At 37.9% G+C, this 23,697-nt stretch overlaps 1 protein-coding gene across 8 annotated transcripts in view; it reads right to left on the bottom strand.

Moving 5' to 3' along the window:
* LOC137255974 (polypeptide N-acetylgalactosaminyltransferase 5-like) overlaps nucleotides 1-23,697 on the bottom strand; it is a 320,337-nt gene that overhangs the window by 97,565 nt on the left and 199,075 nt on the right. Inside the window, exon 1 of one of the 8 annotated variants that reach the window (XM_067793601.1) lies at nucleotides 18,070-18,446. The exons of 3 other annotated variants lie outside the window; for them this stretch is intronic. The gene's annotated coding sequence lies outside the window, so the exon portion shown is untranslated. Of the gene's footprint in view, nucleotides 1-11,225; nucleotides 11,500-18,069; nucleotides 18,447-23,697 lie in introns of those variants that run through there. 4 more of the 8 variants (XM_067793605.1, XM_067793604.1, XM_067793602.1 and 1 more) reach the window with 4 other exon arrangements.

The following is a 23,697-nucleotide window of genomic DNA, read 5'->3' as shown; positions in this document are numbered from 1 at the left end:
TTGAGTAGGACTCCTGTTTAATTATTCTTTAGAGTCTTGAAGACAGACTAGACAACCTGATTCAGGAGTGATTTTATTTACAGGCAATATTCCAGCAATATGACAGTATTGGGCTTCACACATTGTGCCCATGACCACAACTGAACACGGTTATTGGTGTTACAAGCAATTGGTTTATTCCACTGCTCTTCTTTGCATGAGTGAGTGAGTTTTAGTTTCATGCCACTTTTAGCAAGGATCAGGGGACACCAGAAATGGGCATCACACACTGTACCCATGTGAGGAATCAAACCTGGTTCTGTGATATTATGAGTGACCGTTTGAACCACAACACCACCACATCCTTGTATGAATTAAATCAGCCAATGAGGACATATTTGATAACGATGTCCATGATTGATCAGACCATTGGGCAGTGCTTCCATACAAAATCAAAGCAGGTCCATCTAGGCAGACGTCATTGCAATTACAGCAATAGTCTCGTGCCTGAAGAACACCTTTTGTCCCACATGCCAAAGGGAAGATGCTGGGCAGTGTGGTAATGCTACAGGACTCCACACGGCAGAACTGTCCATGATAGATGAAGATTAAATAGACCACCAACTCTCTGAGAGCAGACAGAACACGGCTCAATCAAGGCCAGCTCTGATTTGCCCGTTCACAATAGATGAAGTTGTAATGGTTGGCTATTGGGACAAGTCTCTGTACACAGTCAACAAAACGAATGAGTCCTGGACAAAGTCAAAATGTTCATCAGTGACATTTGGACAAAGCAATAGAGCCGTGGTCTCTTTCATTGGCTGGAAACGAGAAAAGAGTGACTGAGATAATTCAACGTTCCATCAAGATTGTTTCACACCAGGAGAGTTGTTTTGTTGTCTGAGATAGACCAATTTATATATCAGGGCATAGAAAGCACGGATCGGTTATGGACAAATTTGAAAATTGTCTAAAGATTTGATTTGAAAAAAAAAATACATTGCATATCGTAGATATTTATAAACTGTCTGTGTTGTTAATAGAATTAATCGGTCGACTCTATTTTTCACTGGAAAGAAGCTCTGACCGAAAGTATATTTCCTGAACAGAAATCCATTTGCATCCCAAGAAAAATTCAATGGCGTGGCACTAAAACCATTGCTCAGGTCAAAAGACGGTTGATAAAAACACTCAGACAAGACGCTTTTGTCAAGCTTGGCCAACATGTCTGTCTAATCAGCAACAAATAATAGCAGTAATCTCTGTCTTAGAGGCTGTGGAATGGCAACGGAGACTCACAGTCATGAACACCGAAATAATCATTAAGTCAGTTCAGTTTGAATTAATGGCACCAGAAGAGATTTTAGAAAACCATCAAAGAAAACCATGCTTCACACCAACCAATGGAAAAGAAATGTACATATTTCAGCCAGTTACTTGGGATATGGATATTAATTTGGGTTCTTTATTAATGAAAATATGTGGGAATTCCGCCATACTACTATCATACTAACATCTTTATGAATATCACATCAAACAGATCAATCCATCAAAATTTTCCATACCATATGCAGAATACATTCAGTGTCATGTAGTTAAATAATGATTCACATACATGAGTAAGAAGTATTCCAAAATCGTATATAATGTCTGAGGATTATTTTGAAAGTGGGGTTGATAGCTCTCAGTCTGGTGAGGAGGGTGGTCATGTCAACAGAAAGGCCTATCACGTCACAGACATGGGTTTAAATCTCCAAATGGGTATTATGGTTGAAGCCTATTACTGGTGTCTTGCTGAGTGACATATCGCTGGAATTAGCTCAAATTGGATCAAAACCATACTGACGTCTGCCCGGTCAGACTGTCGAAAAGATCTATAATGTGTCCTGCAAGCTGGAATGGTGTGATCCTGGACATAGAACTGAGGCAACCAATGAGGTGAAGTTACGCAACCTCCAGCTCGGACGGACTTTGGATGGTGACTCTTGAGAGTTTCTTCTACTTCAGTCCTGATCAACTTTAGGCAAGTGAGTTACAAAATTGCCTTAATTCACCCAGCAGTAAATGGGTACCAAGTTTGATAAAGTCATGTGACCATAACCTTCTAGCACTGGGGTAATAATAATCAGATTCTTATTAAGTGCAAAAAGCAGTCACTTGGTGTTTGGAGACTGTGCTTTACAGAAGATCACGTATTAATATTATTATTGATGGTCTCACAATACTGCTTTAGTTGAGGGTAGAACTGCACAGTATTACCGGTATACTGGTATATCACAATTCACTTTTCAAACAACATGTATTGAAATTTTTTTTTTTCTGAGAACCAGTAGACTGGTTAAAGAACATATGACGTTTTTGTGATTATGTTTATGGATGAAACTGAAAATCTAAACATTAACAGCAACAATTGTCAAAAATTGGGACGCTGTCAAACAAACATATGTATCACAATTATATGGCAATACAATGTATGGCAATAAATTTATCTGACAATATACAGTCCTAGTTGTGACATTCGGTTTCGACCTTCCTGAGGATCAATTTATGGCCTTAATTACAAAAGAACCACCAATAACCCACGTTTCTTTAGCTAATCCACTGACTCTAAATTACAAGGACATAAACAGTGAAATATCTCACCTGTGGGAGTTTGGATAATGAAATCACAGGTGTAGGGATAAATCTGTAAAATAAGTATTATGATATAAACTGGCATATCACCGTTTTGGAACAGCATTCCGTCATATGAGAGGTAGGATATTGCTGGTGGAAAGTCTGAAGTGATGTTTGCATAAAAGCTTGGACAAACTTTAGCTTCAAACCCACACTCCTCAATTCCTCACACATCAAAGGGATGCAACTCCGAACAGTGTGTCACAGCATTTTAAAAACTGGGCCATGGCATTGTGTTAGCCAAGTGGTTAAAGCATTTGCTCTTAATGCTAAAGAGTTGGGTTTGATTTCCCACATGCGCACAGAGTGTGAATCCCATTTCTGGTGTCCTCAACAAAAATATTGCCAGAATATTGTCAAAAAGTTGCATAAAATCAAAATCAATCGCTCGCTCGCTCGCTCCCTCCCTCCCTCCCTCACTCACTCACTCACTCACTCACTCACTCACTCACTCACTCAGCCTCCCATGTTCACTTGTCATTTTATCAGATTCTGTTGCTGAGGAACAAGCAGCCTTGTTCAATCCTAAACATTCAGAAGAATTAGTTTTGTGCCAGACATACCAAACAAAAGGCTTCATACCTGATCAAATCAAGAGACTGTTTTAACTGTAGCATTTATTTTTTCTAGGACCTTGATCCCATGTGAAATATTTGCATGACTTTCAGATAAAGGCTTGAAGTAGCACAATGGATTTACTGAGGTTGAGATTAAACTTATCTGTATTCGGAGAGCAAAATTTACCATTCTGCAATTACCCACCTCCTAATCAATAATGAACCTAATCACTTCTCGTAGTCCTGATCAATCATGGAGTGATGGAGAAGCTCATTAAACTCTATAATACATACAATCAAGACCATAAGCCCAGTGGAAGTTGAGCAGACGTCAGTTCAAATTGCTCAAATATTGAATGTGGCTATTCATTTTAAAGAGAAAGTATTTTCCTTTCATTTTCAAACATTTCCATCAAAGTATCCTTAACGTTAACAAAAAAAATATTATCAGGTGTTTGGGATTGAAACCAAACCCAGTAAACCCTATGATACACATAATGATACACATACACTTTTGCACTGTTATTACCATGTCACAAAGATGGCTGTTATCAATAGAACTACCACATTAAACTCTTAAAGAATTCATCCAAGTGATTAAATAGTTTGATTTTACATTAGATTTAAAATGTAAATAGAATGAATGACAACTGCAAAATAGATAATGAGGGGCAGTCCAAAATCTGAATACCATTAACAACATATACCATGAACAAGATCATAGCAAACTGGCAGATGTAACATATTTTGATTGCATACACTAGTGGTAGAATTTAGATTTTAATTTTAATATCACCTATCCCTATGAGTTTGCTACATTACATGAAATATTCTACAAGAAATCTCTGTCTACAGATTTATCATCAAGAACAACACAGCTGTTTAATATCAAAAGAAATATATATTACTCTTGAAATGGATACTTAACTTGTCGGACACAAATGTGATTAACCAATAAAAAATTTATTAGTCTACAGTCTAAAACAAATTTATGAAATTACATATTTATTAGTCATTAGTTGACAGGAAACATGTTTTTCTACTTTCATTATTCATCCCTGGTGCTGATATTAAATGAATTTGTTAAGAATAGTTATGCCCCAGTTTGGGGGCAGCGCTGAATAATTATCTACAGCCTGAGAGAAAATGCTGATATCTAGCAGGTACAATGTATATAATTTCCAGAGTGTAAATAGAATATCAAGGCATGTCACTTAATGGTGCTATGTAAATATTATTGGAAACTGTAGCCCTGATTTGTAATAATGCCAAATGCATATTTATACCATGCTGTATCCAAGCTCTGAAGGATATTGACAGCCCTACAATAATACAGACATATTATATTGGAAATTATACACCGGTATTTGTAAGCAGATATTTCCTCTTGAATTATTCTTAGCGACTCATGCGTAATTTAGCCTGTTGACAGTATTTCATACAAGCAATGAATGCTCTGGTGCATATGTCTCTCTGTGAGTTCCATTGCTAAATCTTGATATGAGGGAGCTGTCACAAACTGATAACATACATTATATTGTCATGACAGGATTTTGATTGATGGAATTCTTGGTGAGAAGTGGTTCCCTTCAACACATGCTTGATCCGGTTGAAAAGAGGATTGGGTGAACAAAATGGCTGATTGTGTATGTCTGCATGCTTAGAACCTGGATTACGTTTTTAGGTGTCTGCTGTTGACACTGACAATCATACATCTGGAAATTGCATAAATATTTATAAACTATAACTAGTGTAAAGATGGAAAGCTATCATGTTTACTCCATAACTCTACCGTAATAGAGAATCTCCAGTAATTTCTCATTGAATCTGTTTAACCAATTCACTTTATGAGACAGAGCAGGACTTGTGCATCACATTCCAACTACAATCATATGGAGATTAGTATGCAAAACCACGTGCCCTTAACGGGGAAACAACGAAGTTCTTGCTATTGAATGTATGATTGCTTCCTTAAAATATTAATCTAACCACTTCACGGGTTATCAGTAAAATACAAGCCGCTATTACAAAAGCATTTTTTAATCATCAAAACATGGGAAAGTTTTAACGCAAATTTAACATACATGCTGCCAGTCACAGCAGACTTAGGATCGAATCATCAACCAATGAGCAGGTCTTGATAAATCACACTTTAACCAGCATATTCATACAGCGGACACACTAAGCCCAACAAGAAGAAAACAAAAACAGAATTGTTAAAAAACAAGCCATACTAAATCTGTCCTTGACAAATACTGCATATTAACAAACCTGACATTCGGCCAAACTCTTTTGTAAATGATCAAAATGGTTCTGACCACAAGTGCCGCCATCCCCAAACTCAGACCAATTCCTTATGAGATCAGGGTGTGATCTTGCACAGGACTAAATATGACAGATATGGAGGATAACATGAGCAGACATTAGGGCCAGACAGCTATCGTGAAGAAGAAACAAGGTCAGTGCAACAATTTCTCCCTTGAGGGAGGGGTCATTTATAAGGAATGGTCCAAATAGCAGGGAATCTTGGTTAATTTTCCAGCTCTCGGTGACACAAATGCTTGGCTGGGATGGCTTTATATTCATTGTCTTGCATACAGATCCCAGATGGTAAGTCGATTTTCTCCAAGAAGCAATTGGTCTTGCGGAGCGTATGATCATCAGACGTATCTTGCAGAACAGATGGAAATGTCTTGTTACTACACCTAGCCACTGGCACAGATGCCGTAATAAAACTCATGTTTGACAAAGAAATTATATGCTCGAGGGCTACTTTCGACATAAGATCATGAGATTTGGACTTCAAGTACTTGGATGAAAAACTGGCTTGCTTTTGCATGTTTTTTCTGATGAGACAGTAATTCTATGAAAGGGCTACCTTCAAGATCTTCATGACATCTAAACTTCAGGTATTTGGATGAACAACTGGCTTGCTTTTACATGTGTTTCTGATGAGAGACAGTAATTCTATAAAAGGTCTACCTACAACACAAGTTACTGAGATCTAGACTCCAGGTATCTGGATGAACAACTGGCTTGCCTTTGCATTTGTTTCTGATGAGAGACAGCAATTCCATAAAAGGTCTACCTTCAAAACAAATTATTGAGATCCAGACTCCAGGCATTTGGATGAACAACTGGCTTGCCTTTGCATGTATTTCTGAAGAGAGACAGTCATTTTATAAAAGGTCTACCTACAACAAAAGTTCCTGAGACCTATAAGTCGGGTATTTGGATGAACAACTGGCTTGCCATTGCATGTGTTTCTGATGGCTGCCCCATGCTGGACAGGATATGTGCTCATGTATTTTCATTATTTGATAGTAATTCAATACTATCATTACATTAATTCATTACATGCCTCTGGAAAAGTTGGAACTGGACAATGGACACTATTTCCATCAAAAACTCACTCACTCTATTGTGAGTGTGGTTAGGTTGCTGTCATTACTGGTAATTGGGCTCCACTCTTTTGGGAGTGCATAATACGCCATATAGCAATATCCCATCATCTCAGTGGGGGTGGGTGGGGAGGGAGGGCACCATGTGGGGAATAGAACCCATGCATTAGCGTGATGAGCAAATGCTTTAACCACTAGGCTACCTCACCGCCCCCCTCTTCTTCCTAAATGTTTGGGTTCAAATCCCAACTCTTCAGTACTAGAGGAATGTTGCTTAGAAAGTTTAATCCAAAATATGCAATGCCACAGAGGCACAGTTATCTTAAACACAAACTTAAACCCCATTTACCATACTTCAAGTCAGACCTCCAAGCCTCGTTGTGAAGAGTTCAGTCTTATCTCCAGGTTTGAGAACATTTACTAGCGTTCTATATTCCTATCATGCTGTTCCCAATTTGCTAAAAGATAAGACTTGGTCCTGCCAAGGAAACTGTTTATATCTAAAAAGCAGATTCTGAGTCCATTCATGCACAAGCATGCAACACGGCTTACACCACATGCTTTGCTCAGTATCTGACAATAATCTAGACTAATATATAAATGGTTACAAGTGTTAAAAAACTGCTAAATATAATATTTATACTCCAGCTCACATTCCAACAAGTCTATTCAACTTTCAACAGATGTTTCTCAACAGCACTACTCACTGTACATTCATTTGATGGAAATGCAGTGACTACATCCATCGAAAATGATATAAAAGGATCTACATTAAATCTGAAATGCTGAAAGAAAGATCCATTTATTCCTACTGGAAAGGGCAACATTGTAATGTGTATTTTTTAATTTTTATGCTGCTTGCTTCGTTGGCCATGTTTTACATTAAGTAAATGTTAGACTATATCTGTCTGTATGATCTATCCTAGTGAAGATATTATTCTCAACAATAGCACATTATCTTGATCATACACCAAACAGAAATACCATTCAGATTCTATGAATCAACAGTTTGGGTGTTGAAACCAGCTTAAAGTTATACTGTACATATTCTTATCCACAAGGATCCAGGTTCGAATTCAATAACCCACGCTTGTCTTAAGAGGCAACTAACAGAATCAGGTGATCAGACTCGCTGACTTGACATATCATCATATCACAGTTGCATATATCAATGCTCATGCTGTTGATCACAGAATTATCTGGTCCAGGCTCCATTATTAACAGGCCACTGTCACATGGCTGGAATATTGCTGAGTGAGGCGTAAAACTCAACTCACTTACTCACTCAGTTTATCCACAAGAGAAGTGGGAACAATGAATCCAGGATTCTTATGGTGCAGAGATCACTTCCACATGGCATAGACGGATACTCCCACCATGTGCAGTTCCCCCACACCCCACTCCTTTGTCATGAAATTTTATTAAATCACCATCAAAACATGAGTGGAAATGAAGTGCGCATCCTGCCTTTTCTCAATTGCGTGCACTCCCTGTTTCTCAGAGAACTGTATCCTTACCTCCAAGGCCATCTTCGGGATATGATGACAGCCCTTAAACTCCCCTACTAACAGTAATATAGACTCAAGAGGGTCTTAGTGCTAAGATCACTTTATGCGAGTGGGACCAGGGATATTGTTAAAATGAAATTACATCACAATGCTTTGTAGACCATTGTGATGTCATAATGACATCAAATGACATCATTAATCTTTCTGGCACCAATGCTATTAACACACTGGATTTCTTGATGGCAATTTTAGACAATATCAAAATTAAAATGAAGTTTTATTCTACACTTTTTAAATTAAAGTGATGAAATCAAGTATCATTGACAAAGTATTTGTGGTTATCAAATTCAGATATGAAGTATCTAAGTGTGGAAATGTTTTATCTTATCTCAACACATCTATTTAGTGGACAGGGAAATCCCCAAGGAAATGACAAGAAGGGTTATGTTGGAAGGGACATGCTGTGGGCAAGTGGTGTGTTTGTGGGGCATAAATTGGCATGAACACAATCAGTTGCACTCATTACAACCAAAACACTGGTTGTAATTGTTGACAAACGGAAAAAGATGCAGAATAACTTGTCAAATAGATGCTGAATAGGTCTTCACCTTTGTGGCTTCAAAGCTCAAACATTTCAAGGCTCTTTGGGGAAAAGAAAACAGCCACAGAAAAGCCTGGGTATTTGCATCTTTCATAAATGACTGATCTCAGGAGACATGGAGATATTCTGAGTTAATGACTTTGGTTCTGTATTAAGCTGGTTTGAACATCATGATCTGAATACTATTTCAGTCATTCTACAGGATGTCTGCTTGTTGTGTAAAGTGACACATATCCTTATTTTAGGGGGATCCATGACCTGGTGACAAAAAATGAGAGTCAAACTGTATTTGTTTGTTGTTTAAAGCCTTACTTAGTAAAATTCCAGCTATATGGTGTAAGTCCATAAGTAATCATGTCTGGGCCAGACAATCAAGTGATAAACATCATTAGCATCAATCTATGCAATTGTGATCTAATGCATGGAAAGAAACCTTTCAAAATCTCCCACTAGACAACAGGACCAATGAGTGGACAATAATTATTGGTCCAAAATACCATTTGCAGATTTACTTAACTATCAATATAAAATTCACTGACCACAGGACTAGATCTAGGTTTTCAATACAGATCTAGGTTTTCAGTTTGAAGACGTGTGATTTATGGATGGCGCAAAGTGATAATCCTGATCAGACAAATTTGGGATTCAAACCCAAACTAACAGAGTGCAGTAGTGCAGTGGTAAGGCATCTGCCTATCATGCTGAAGGCCAGGTTCAACCCCAGTGAAGGCCACCGAAGTTGGTGCCTCCTCCTGAGGAGCACACAACTACGTAGTATCCTTGGACAAGATACTTGTATTCACATTGTCTCAGTTCACCCAGCTGTTAATTGGGTACCCGTGAGGGTGTGCTGGCAATATGAGTGTTTAGGTCATTGTACCTAACAGCTGTATGATCCTCATGGAGCTGAAAAAGTATCTGGAAGTATGATAGCTGTATCCTCCCCATGACACCAGGTGTTCATGACATTTGGAACAAGTCCAGTCTTCTGGAAAAACCTGCCACAGTAAACACTGAAATAAACCATTCTAAGTCCATTTGATAGAAAACAGACATCGAAACAAGCCAGTCTCAGCCCCCATGGCTGCTAAAGCTGTATTAAAGAACAGGGTCTGCATCAGAATTCTTCATTAGCGTCCATGGCTTACAATGATCCCGGCCAGATGTTCCCTCAGCAAGGTTCACACTCAAATGCATTAAGACCATCAACCATTTCAATAGGTCCCCAAAAGCGCTGGTCCATTTATTGCCCGATAAACCCTAGCTTTGTCTTTGTATCCATGTCTAGCCTTTGTGTTTCACCATACAACTTAATCATGTCTTGAGAGAATTAAACCTCTAAATGAACTTCCTGTGCAGGAAAATGGCTACTTTCCATGTTCTGCCTGACTCCAGTGAAAGCTGAGGTCTGCTGGTCTATGATCTATGGCGCCACAATGAACAGTGATGAGCTGAGTGATGATGGCAATGGGTAGGAGTTCCTGATTCTTTTGACTGGCCAGCACCTACTGTGTATGACTTTCATCTCACTGCTAATCCAAGGCTTCTCTTTTTATTGAATTAAATGAAATTATATAAAAACCTGGGGCAGTGGGGTAGTCTAGTGGTTAAAGCGTTCACTCATCATTCTGAAGGCCTGGGATCAATTGCGACACAGGTAAATATAACCCATTGTCCCTATAGAGGATACCATTTTTATTAAACAAGTGAATGCTTTGGTATAAAAAAATGAGCAAAAGTGAGTTTGATACCAAATCTTTCATGATTTTAATGAAAATGGTATTTCACAGAAGCGAGTTTAGTATTCTGTTTATTGCTTCCAACACAAATTGACAGTTTTCCTCGAGTCCAACAAGGTCCAGCCACAATAGCATTGTGACATCATAACTCTGAACCCTTCTGACGTCATACATCTATCGGTATTACACTAGTGTAATATTGATGTAAAAATATTACACTGCGGTATCTTCCATGGGCAAGTAAGAAATAACAGACTGGAGTTCTCAGTTTGGTTACATAGACATGAGTGAGTGAATGAGTGAATGAAATTTTCCTCTGCTTTTAACAATATTCCAGCAATATTGTGGCAGGGAACACAAGACATGGGCTTCACACATTGAACCCCATCAAAATATTCATCAACTTGTCAAAAACAGAAAATTCAACAAATTCATGACATCTAAAATGGAGTGTGAACAGAAAAGAATCCAACACAATATACAAACATGGCCAAACGCAAGACAGTCAAATGCAAATCTGACGTCGTCATCCTTTAACATACACACATTACACGTGTGAACTAGTTTCAATGCAAGTATTACAAGTCAAAACTATTTGTAACACAACTACTGCCATTTCCTGTATCCTGAAGATATCATTTCCCATGGCAGCCAACCTCAGACATATTGCTAAACATCTGCAGCAAATCAGTACAAGTTGAACACAATGTCTCATCTTACAAACAAATGATGAATCCTTTCTCATGCAAATTGGCAACACATACCTACAAAATGTACGAATATTCCTCCATCTTTTCTCCAGTGGCTATCCACACTTCACTGTGGTGTTATCTAACTTTATAATACACAAACATGAGCCTGGCCTGATTATTAAGCATCTCCCATTGGGCCGAAGCTGCACGCGGAATTTGCGAGTTATGTAAAATTGGTTTCCCTACCTGGTTTATCTCAACGCTAACTTGATTGTAATTAATGACCAGAGATTGATAAACGCTGGCAATCTTGGCCCAATCATCTGTTTCCTTTCCACACAGAGTTATCTCCCTTTCCCCTTCACAAAACACTTGACTCCGAGTTACCACTTCCGTTTCATTGTGGGTGAGGGTTCTCAAGCTGTCATTAATTGTATCATGAAGTCATGTCATGATTTGTGACCTCTGTTCAATCTGTTGCCTTATGTTTCATTCATTCTATCATTCACTCATTCATTCATTCCGTGATGTTAACTGTTGTGATAACATAGGATATCAGTATCGATACATTGTTGTGTTGACACATGCCTATAACACCATACTGGTATGTGATAACACAGGCAATCAGTACCCATACATTGTAGTGTTGAAATACACACGTCTATATCACAATACCACTATCTTATAACACTGGCAATCAGTATCGAAGTGTTGAAATACACACACATTCATAACACCATACTGCGATGTGATAACACTGGCAATAAGTATTGATAGATTATAGTGTTGACATAGACACACATTTATAACACCATACTGTCATGTTATAACACTGGCAATCAGCATCGATACACTGTAGTGCTGAAATAGACACACACAATACTTTAACCACTCGACTACCCTCTATGAAGCAATTTTCCAACTACAGAATAATGGGGAAAATAGGCACAAGAAACAAATGTCTCCCAGCGTTCTTTGTCACTGCCAGTAGACGAGTACTTCTTATGTCGGTTTGCCAACGTAAAATTTGTTTTAATTCACCACTGATATAGCAAAGAGATAACTCGTAGTGGCAAATTCAACCATAATTGATACCACGAGTATACTCATGGTAGGCGGTCAACGTGTTTAAGCTTTATTTAAAGGGCTAGTTTGACATACAGACACTGAAACAAACACATCCAAGAAAGCCCATGCAAGTCTAGAATGTGGCAAGTGTGAATTTCCACACTTTCATAGTCTCTGACAATACAGAAAGTCTCTGGGTTCCTTTTCATTATATTTTATGACTATTTTATATGAACAGTATTTTTCTGTAAAATATGTTCATTTCAGAGACTAGATGTTAGTGTACCCCTAGGCTACCATACCACCATTTATCTATAAAACAAAACCGATTTAGCCCAATGGTAAGACAGCTCAATTACGATCTAGCAACACAATCATGTAGAGAGATAAACCCTTGATAATCTCAACCTGCCCTGCAGTGGATCAGAGCTACTGCCACGCGGCACAAGACCCCTGCTCTGCCACGTATGTCAGACAATTCAACTGTAAATATTGTGGCTGCATCAAATTGACTATGAGGCAAATACGATATTTATCAGAAATATTAAGTGACCATTATGAATACTGAGTAAAATTGCAGTCACCTGCACGCAAAATTGTTTACAAAATTCTGCTGACCAATCAGGCTACCTTTGCCTAAAATTTCCTTACCTACAAAATAATTCACCAGCTGGATATTTGAATGCAGAGTATAACAAAAAGATTGAAAAAAAACCATGAAACATCATCAAAATTAGAAAGATAAGTCTGACTTGCTCAAATATACAAAAATGACCCAGTGAAAATTCACATGTTAGTCAGGCCAGTGACTGTTGAGATTTTCTGGCCTGACTGGAGTTTCACTAGTCACAGGACAGCAGGCCAGTGAATTTTTCACACACTGGCACTAACAAGTTAGCAATTGCTGTATTAATCAGCATATGCAGTAAAATACTAAATAATAACCAAGTATTTATTTAAAGTTTGTTTTCACATCACTCACTGCTAATTTGCCATGACAAATGACCAGAGACCACTTTACAGTTTAACTGAAAACATAAAACAATATTGGCTGTTATCCTTCCTGGCTTGGATACATTTCATTTTGCATATATTATGATAAATAACACCGAAACTCCAGCATGAACACTCCTTTTAAAATTTCATGAATAACTGATTTTAGTGATCATGAATAATGAACAGAATTCATGAAATTATAAGGTTTGATTCGCCGAATATGCTAGTAAATCAAGGGCTTAGGCTGCATAAAAAAATTATACGTTACTCAGGCACATTTTTCTAAAAACTCACGAGGACAATAGGACTTTTTAAAAATTTTGGATAAGAAAAAAATTGACACTGGAGTTTTTATTTGTTTCTCTCAGAAATTTAACATGTCAGTGGGTTGTAGATTCAGTCACGCTTGTTTTTCCAGACACTTATTCTTATAGTGGACATATCAGGACAGGGCCAAGTCAAAATAATATTTTTTTTATGTTTTTCCTAAATGTCAATAAAAATTACCACTTGCACATAACAAAAGAAATGCACCGATGCCTGATAACATTTCACTTCTGTATACAGCTTTAGAAAATATTTGTCTAAGAGTATTTACCTTCCACCCATGAAAATTCGAAGCATGGCATTCATACAGTCATGATTTGGCTGAAATAATCCTGATCTGACTTGAAATATTAACTTATTTATATGGTGCACTGTATATACTATTTAACAACTTCTTCATTACCATAATTTCAACCTGCAACCATAGCAACAGGTTTCAAAATTGAAATAACAGCCTCAGAGGTTGTCATCATTGGTTGGTTTTACAATATTGTGATCTTACTTAAAGTCACACTATCACCTTGCTTTTACTACTTTCAAACACACAAAGCGAACTTAGGCTTTCTGAATAGTGGAATCAGCAGCCATTTTTCTGTATTCTTAAATTTTTATTATAGTTATATTAAATAATGTTTAATGGTAACTGTTTTTGGTCACATATATGTTCTGACTTCACTGGTCCTTACCTCACTTTACTCCAAGAACACTAGCCCATCTGCTTGCCACCTACAACCCCCTTTCCCACCCCTTCCCTGAATAATACTAAAGATACTCAAGTCAGTGAGTGAGTATGTTATTAAGCTGCTTTTAGCAATATTCCAGCAATATGATGGCGGGCGACACCAGCAATATTCCAACAATAAGATACAATTATACCAATGTGGAGAATTGAACCCAGATCTTCAATGTAACAAGCAAAAGCTTTAACCACTAGGCTAACTCACCACCCCAAGATAATAAAGTGTTTCTGACAGTGATGATGAGAACTATACCAATTATACCAATGTGGCAAATCGAACCCAGATCTTCAATGTAACTAGCAAACGCTTGAACCATTAGGCTACCTCACCACTCCAAGATAATAAAGTGTTACTGACAGTGATGATGAGAACTATACCAGTTATACCAATGTGGCAAATCGAACCCAGATCTTCAATGTAACAAGCAAACGCTTGAACCATTAGGCTACTTCACTACTCCAAGATAATAAAGTGTTTCTGACAGTGATGATGAGAACTATACCAATTATACAATTATGCCAATGTGGCAAATCAAACCCAGATCTTCAATGTAACAAGCAAACGCTTGAACCATTAGGCTACTTCACTACTCCAAGATAATATAGTGTTTCTGACAGTGATGATGAGAACTATACCAATTATACAATTATGCCAATGTGGCAAATCGAACCCAGATCTTCAATGTAACTAGCAAACGCTTGAACCATTAGGCTACCTCACCACTCCAAGATAATAAAGTGTTACTGACAGTGATGATAAGAATAACTACTATGCTGTTGCTACCACTATTACTACTGCTGCTGCTGCAGCTGCTGCTGCTGCTGCTGCTGCTGCTGATGATGATGCTTACAATATCATTTGTGATGACAACAATAACAACTACATGCAAATGCCAATGATACTTCAATGCAACAAAAGAGAACTTCTAAAATGATTTTCACACATCCAACTTCCTGGTACCCATTGGACAACTTGAAGGGCAGCAAGGTAACCTAGTGGTTAAAGTGTTCACTCATCTCACTGAAGATCCAGGTTTGATTTCCACACAGATACAATGAGTGAAGCCCATTTCTGCTTTTCTCCATGGTAATTACACTCACGCACAAAACCAGCAATACTAAAATACTGACTGCAAGCACAAATTTACTGCAGCAAGTTGAAGAAAACATGAAACAAAATTGAAAACCGAAGGAGACATATACTACCCTAACTTCATTTGAACTTTTGGTCATTTCTTACTTTCTGGATTGATTTTGGCAAGAATGCTTCTGAACGACATGCCAGTCTTGTTCATACTGTAATGCGACAGTCTGGTCTAGTATGAAAGATGAGCAAACATGGGATCATTCTTAAACATAATTAAATCTCTGGCTGACATTTATGATGAAATATTCGCATGAGCTCAATTAATCATCAATACACAACCTGAACATTGACCCCCAAATTTAAAAAAAAAAAATGAAATTGACAAGAGGACTTATCCTTCACATTCATCAAGAGGAGAAAAACAAGCATTTAGGTAAAAATGACAGACCTAAAATGCTCCTCACACAAGACTGACACAATTTAATGTTCATAGTTGCACAGGATAGTTTGTTCATGGACTTCCCTGTAGTGTTCGATATAACGCCTGGAGGATATTTCAGGGATGAATGATTTAATTTCCTACGGGCTTTGGGAGTTCGGTTTAAAGGGATAGAGACAGAATACAGTATCATCATATTGTTCAAGCCATTTAATTTTGTTGGTAACATGAGAATACAAAAAAATCAAGATATATTCTCTTAAAATGTGCTGCAAATACTATAGGAACATTGGTATTTACTCAGCCATGAATGAATTTTTGTTGTAAACTTCATGCCTTATGTTTTGAAAATCTCTACATAAATTAACAGTAAAGCTGAGCACTTAAAGTTATACCTCAACATTCACACGAAAATGGTTCACTGAATTCTTAGGTAATAAAGCTGAAAATAGTTTTCAGTTGTCAACCTGAAAATTATTTGTTCTATGTACATGATTATGACAGAACTGTTTTTTTAAAAATGGTCTCCTGAATTCTCAGGTAAGAAAGTTCAGAATAGTTTTTACTTTGGAATTAGGATAATCAATCTTGTTGCAGTAGTTTGAAAAGAAATGACAAACCAGTCTGACATTTGGATAAAAAAATACCACCTAGTGACATTTCACAAAAAAACATAAATCAACATTTTTCTTGATATATGCCCCGAACAAGAAATCTTAAAATGAATCAAACTTGCATCAAAGATCTATTCCATTTCAAAGTGTCAGATGAGTCATCCAATAAGAACATACCCAAAAGACAATGTGACAGCTAAACCCTGAAACAAACGTGGTTGAAATTGACACGACAGGCGTACATTGCATCACCACAGACATTCCTGTAGCATTGTCACACAGAAGGAAATCCACACCTTGAGATATGCCCCACAGGTCACATGACCGATCGTGTGGGTCACTGTTGTAGGTGATGTAGAGGGCTGGGACAGAGAGGATGCTGCCCCGAGGAAGATGAAACGGGATTTGATGGATGGAGGAGGTTGATGTCACATCATGGTTTGTGTGTATTTTAAAAGAGTTTTCAGATGAAAGAGAACATGTTAAACATGTCATCTGTTTGTGGGTTGGTGGTTACATGTAATGTACAAGCACATTGTACTTCTCAAAGGTGTACAACAGGCTGGTGGTTCAGTGGGTATTTAAAAGGGGTTTTGTGGTTTTTAGAAGTATTTGATGTGTCTGGATTATCTAATGCTACACACTGGGCATGGAGTGAAATAAGTGAAAGGGATGAAAGAAGAATCATTGAATGACAGAAGAGAGAAATAAATATGAATTGAAAAGAAATAGTGAAAGACTGGTTGGTGTCTAATTTAATGCTGCACTCAGCAATATTCCAGCTGTATGTCAGTAGTATGTAAATGATCGAGTCTGGACTAAACAATGCAGTGATTAACAACACAAGCACTGATCTATGCAATTGAAACATGATGACATGTGTCAACTATGTCACCCAGTCTGTTTACCAGATCCCGTTAGTTGCCTCTTATGACAAGCATGGGTTGTTGAAGATCAATTCTAACCAGGATCCTCACGGGTCAGATAGTGAAAGAAGAGCTGGGATGTAACACTGATAATGAATTAAGAATGCTTGGGAGGGACAGTGGGGGGTGTGGTGGGTGGGGATGAATGTCTTGGGTGAACAAGAGTGTAACAGTATTGAGATCATGATAGGTGGGGCTCGATAGTAGCACAGCATGGAATGGGTGTGTCAAGATGGGTGTGTTTCTGTAGGATGGGGCACAGCAGGGGGGGCGGGGCATGATGGAGCACATGGCACATGATGGAAGGTATTTGGGGGGTGGGGTAGTCTGAGAGGTGGGGATTCGGCACAGCAGAGATAGAGGTGGGTGGGATAGACTAAGGGATGTGGTGACTGGGCACCCAGCAATGATAGAGGGGGTTGGGGCAGGGTATCTGAGATATAAATGATAAATGACAGGTATGACAATCTTAAAATCTCACACAATCCTCCAAACATCACAGAAAACAGTACATCAGTTAATCAAATCATCAACAATTCACAATAAACACAATCAGCAACAAGCACAGTGATAATCCCCACACTAAAAACCTATCCTCCATTCACAACAGAAAATAAAATCACAATCCCAAATTTTACAACCCCACTCCACCACCCCTTCAAGGAAACATCAATATATCCTAAAAATAAACCCATAAACAAGACACAAAACAAACATTACCTCTAGAGAGTGACAGTCAGATGAATAACTCCATGCAGTAAACGCTCCTAACAGCTTCACTCTACCACTCCACAATGAACCAGAAATCCATGCATGGTCTCAATCCGTTATAACCCATCTCCTGAATGCTGCAAGGCGTTATATGATAAATCCACAGCGCCCCGGCTGTTATACGCTATCTCCCCCAGGTAGGGACGTCGTTAAGAGCAATATCTACCAATACAAGTTGCTATCGTAACCTCGACGGCCAGCTTGGAATAAGCACTACCCCTAGGTGATGGTGGTAAGGTCTTATCAGCTGGTATTGTTTTATCAAGCAGGGATCACCCTCTCCATTACTCTCCAGGCATTTGCTAGCGGGGAGCTTTAAGTGGAAATGAACCTGAAAGTGAAATGCGGGAGTGAAATGTACGTATTAAGACCAACCAGCTGATCGCAATGTCATTTGATTCACTGTTGCCCCGAGGCAGTCATACTTCTAGACAACTGCAATAGAGTTGTCAAGGTATCTCAGACTACAGCTAAACACACTGCTTATAAAATGCCTGAGATAAAATGCACTTGTTGTTAATTTGGGTTTTATTAATTATTTACACAAAAACTGTAACGCTATTCTTTAGATATTGATTTCTCTAACAAGCATCACTGGCTTATTGTTTGTGATGAAGAAATCAAGCATGGATATCTGTAATGTGTTTTTAATTGCTTAATCATTAATCAGAATATTTCAATGCAGAATCAGTTTTGAGTGAATCAAATGAATTTTACAATTTGCTACAAAAGTAAGAAACTTTGTAGAAAACTGGACATGTTTAACAAATACTAACACAATTTAACATTTCTAAAAAGATAATTTAAACTGCCAAAAAACAACTGGTTCACTGCAATTTCCTAACAAAGCAATTCAGATGCTCAAACTTATTAATTTTCAATTTTAAAAATTAACATCAGTGCCAGTTGTTTATAAGAACACATAAAAATAATTTTATTACAAATCTGTTGTCAATATTTCAAATGTTTTGAATTTGAAATGAAGCTCATCTGGCACCTAAAATGAAGGGCATGATGCGTCATGTTGACATGGTATTGACATGACCGATATGCAACGGTGAAACAGACATGCAATCGACGAGACCTTCATTCCAGAAACAACCACGAGATAATGACACAACATACATAAAGCTGAAATGAACATGCAACACAAACCCTGAAGGTCAATACTATAATTACGATGCCATATCAACGATAATCTGAAATTATCACCATAGCTAATGGGTCTAATTAGGCTGTATCGCGCACACTCGATCAACAGTGATTTAATGTGTGATTACAGTTTCCATGACAATGAAGGACCACCGGGTTATGAAAAGCCTCTGAATACAATACGAAGAACATATGTCCCTCGCAGCATGTGTCAATTTGGGGCATTGATGACAGTAGTAACGACAAAGTCACATGTGGCACTGCAGACACATGCAACCGAACACTTGACCTTCTAATGACTCTTAATAATTTTGATCAGAGCAAAAAACATACAACTAATTATAAAGAATTCTCAAGAAATAAATTATAGTGAGTGAGTTTAGGTCCACACCGCTTTTAGTGATATTCCTGTAATACTACAGCAGGGGACACCAGAAATGGGCTTCACACTTCGTACCCATGAGGAGAATTGAACCTGGATCTTCATCTTGACAAGCAAACACTCTAACCACGAGGCTACACCTTATTGCCATAAAATTTAAGGTCTTTTTAAGGGCTTTAAAAGCCCTAATCAATGATTTGAAGGAAATATATAAACGCATGTAACACATAAGTAGTTGAATAAACATAAGATTGGGAAAGGTGGAACTGACTTTCAGAGACACGTAACACTTAAGTACACTGAAGAACATTTAGAGAGTTTTGTGATGGAGATTAATTGATTATGTTGCTTTTACATATTATTCTTATTTGTATTTTATTTTATTATATTTTATTTTAGGCTATGTGGGATAGCCTAGTGGTTAAAGCACTTGCTCTTCACACCGAAGACCTAGGTTTGATTTTTAACATTGGTACAATACATAAAAGGGGTGGTGAAGTAGCCTAGTGGTTAAAGCATTTGCTCATCATGCTGAGGACCCAGGTTCAGTTTTTAACATGGGTACAATGCATGAAAGGGTGGTGGAGTAGCCTAGTGGTTAAAGCATTCGCCCATCATGCCAAAGACCAGGGTTCACCTCCCTACATGACCACAATGTGTGAAGCCCATTTCTGGTGTCCACTGCTGTGACATTGCTAGAAATTTGCTAAAAGCTGCCTAAAACAACTCACCCACACATTCACTCACTAACTTCAAAGTATTTCATGATGTATGGTTACCATGTCAATACATCCATTTTTTATGATTCATATCAAATTTCCAGCAAAAGATTAAGGTACAATTTTCATATTGTATGGTTTACTAATTGCTGTTAAATGACAGTAAGGAGAGTTAAAAGAGCACACTTTGTGCAACACAATACTGTAATTATCTGTAAGGCATAATATTATAAGTATCTGGGTTTTTTATTTTGAATTACCAACTGTTTCCTTATAAAATACCTGTCTACTATTTATAAAGTAATATACATATGTATAACATTAAAAAGAGTCTAGGATCACCTAATTCTTTCATAATTCCATAGTTAATATGCCATGCATTGACAGATTAACATTAATTTTTTGCTCTACATTGACAGGAGTCCAACTATACATCTATTTGATAAAGTAGTTTTTAAATAGCTAACAGGTTGATTTAGGTTTGACTTTGGAAATGTACTTTCTAATATCTCAAATCAATAAAATAAAATTACAAACAATAACAAAAATTGACACTATTCTTCTATTATTCCATTTGGCTCCAGTCAGTCGAAAACGTACACCAAAGGTTCCCTGTTTTTCGCAGAAGAATAGTCATCGTCATGGCAATATCATATCAATCAATGTCACTGGGTCGGAACCACGTGATAGGAACATACTTGAGACATGTGTATTTTAGCGCCACGAACAACACCTTGGGACCAGCTGATCACATGGTCTGGCAGCTGATCACATGATCCTGCAAGGGATGGCCTATTAGTGCCGAAGACTTCCGAGACAGATGACCTCTTCTCTTGTATAATTCACAGGCAGCATAATCTACAAGGAATATGTTACATGCTTCCGTGGCACTGTGGATAATAGTTATTGACAAACTCAGTCATCTTGGCTGTACACGTGATGGCTGAAAGGTGTTTAAGGATTGTTGAATAATTTTAGGAATATATTCACCAGCTGTCCTAAACCAGTTTCAACTCAATGAAGGACTATGTTTGTTGTTTGTCTGCTTTGTTGTTCAACGCCACACATAGATTTTGATATTTTGACATTGAACCTTGGTATTTTTCAGTTCGAGTTCAGAGCATTTCAATGCAATTATATTCTTCAATAATCCAAGATTCCTTAATCCAAGATTGTGAATAATCACTTAACTCCAAGCGTCCCTCCAATTCCAAAAGGAGCAGCCTAGTGGTTAAAGCATTCATTCATCACACTGAACAACCGGGTTCAATTCTGCACATGGGTATAATGTGTGAACCCCATTTCAGGTGTCTCCCATTGTGATATTGCTAGAATAGTGGGAAATGGTGTGTAAAATCATACTCACTCACTCACTTCTTTACTCCATAAAACACCAATTACACTACCTTACACTACCTTACATGCCAACTGACTCCCCTTCCCAATACAAATAATATTAATGTCTGACTACATCTATGTAACCTACTAGCTCACTAGCAACAAAAAATAACAATTTAAAAACAAATGACATTATGCCTACCTTAGTTAACAATGAGTCTTCCACAAAATAAAAATATAATTGAAAATGCTTTTAAAAAATATTTAATTTTGTGAGCTCTAAGATTCAGGGATTCTTGAACACGAGGATATCTAGACTTGCTTCACTAGAGGATACGCATCAAGATATGCAATGCCGATGGTTGATATGCCCGCTATTGAGCTTGTGGTTGGTTGATTGACCCCTGTCCTGCGTGTGGAGTCATGACATTGTGATTGACTTTTTAATTGAAATTCACCCTACTAGTTATGGTGTCATGATCCCTCCATTAAGTTTATATGTACCTTTGACATTGTTATCATACTTACTAACTGGGATAATATTTTGGCAATGCATAGTTTCTTTAACAAGAGGATATCTAGACTTGCTTCACTAGAGGATATGCATTAGAGATACGGTAGGTCAGTATGGAGAAAAATGTGGTTTAGGGCCTGTGAGACAGACCATAGGAACACCTATCACACAGACAATAACAACACCTGCATCTACAACTGCATCTACAACTGCATCAACCTCTAAATCTACAACTATGTTTGGTGTGAACACATATACATATTTACCTCTATGATCAGCCAGTAAGTCAGCCACACCGAACCTACCAGCACAACACTCCACTCGAAGAAATAACACTCCATTGCATTGTATGACAACAACTTTCTGACTTAAGCACTGAACTGTGGTTTGATAGCCTCAAGCTGTTATCTTTCTTGTTATCACAGATGCTTGAGTCTTGTTAGTGGCTAGTAGGCCACTGATGGCAGTATCATCTAACCCTTATCCTATATCCACATACCCAACCCCATTTACCATCCCATGTACACAAAAAACATGTAATCACACAAAAACAAAACATGAGCATTAGGAGGACAAAAGACACCTATCGCAGTAATCATCTGACCCACATATCATCAAATAACCAAATCTCACCCACCCCTTCCACACACATAAGCCTCCATGTACATTAAAGATCTCCATTGAGACAAAAAAGACCCAACATATTACAGCATGAAGCTTGTTAAAGGTTAATAGGAGGCTTAAGGTCACCAATGTCAGTATCATTCTCTCTTTCTCTCTCTCTCTTTCTCTGTAGCACCTGTGTTGTGTATGTGTACCTTCTCAAAACTAGACCGACACTTAGTCTCTGAATCAATATGATTTTGACAGAAACAAAAAGTTCCTTTAACAAAGAGGGATACAACATCTGTAAATAATCAAGTCTGGACCAGACAAGCAAGTGATCAACAGCATGAGCATCAAGCTACACACTAGGGATATGTTCACTTGTGTCAACCAACCACCCGACCCCATTAGTCACTTCTCATGACAAGCATAGGTTACTGTAGACCAATTCTAACCCAAGTCTACATGGGTTTGTTTGACTGTGAGACAGCTTCCCAACATGTAATCCATGATAAGCAATTCATATGCTCACAAACAATACTCTTCCATGCCTATCCCATTCCTGCTTTAATCTCACAACATTGTATGTACCCAGTGCCCCTATCATAGCACAAACTCAAACTGCACTCTCCCCATAACAATCTTTGGATACCCTTATCATAGCATACACCCAAACTGCACTCTCCCCATAACAATCTTTGACCCTGATCTCTAACCTTCACAAACATAAAATTGCTGCATGCCATAAAAATAAAACCTACCTCTTAGCTTTAGTACCAGTTCTGCACCTCGTCTTATCTGTAAAGAACCCCTGACCCCCACCTCCCACCCTCACACATCTATCTGAAGCATGCCGTTGAAACAAT

The sequence above is a fragment of the Haliotis asinina genome, chromosome 11 (genome assembly GCF_037392515.1).
Source record: "Haliotis asinina isolate JCU_RB_2024 chromosome 11, JCU_Hal_asi_v2, whole genome shotgun sequence".
NCBI classification, from domain to species: domain Eukaryota; kingdom Metazoa; phylum Mollusca; class Gastropoda; order Lepetellida; family Haliotidae; genus Haliotis; species Haliotis asinina.
The sequence above is the reverse complement of the archived record's forward strand: the minus strand, read 5'-3'. Positions and strand labels throughout refer to the sequence as shown.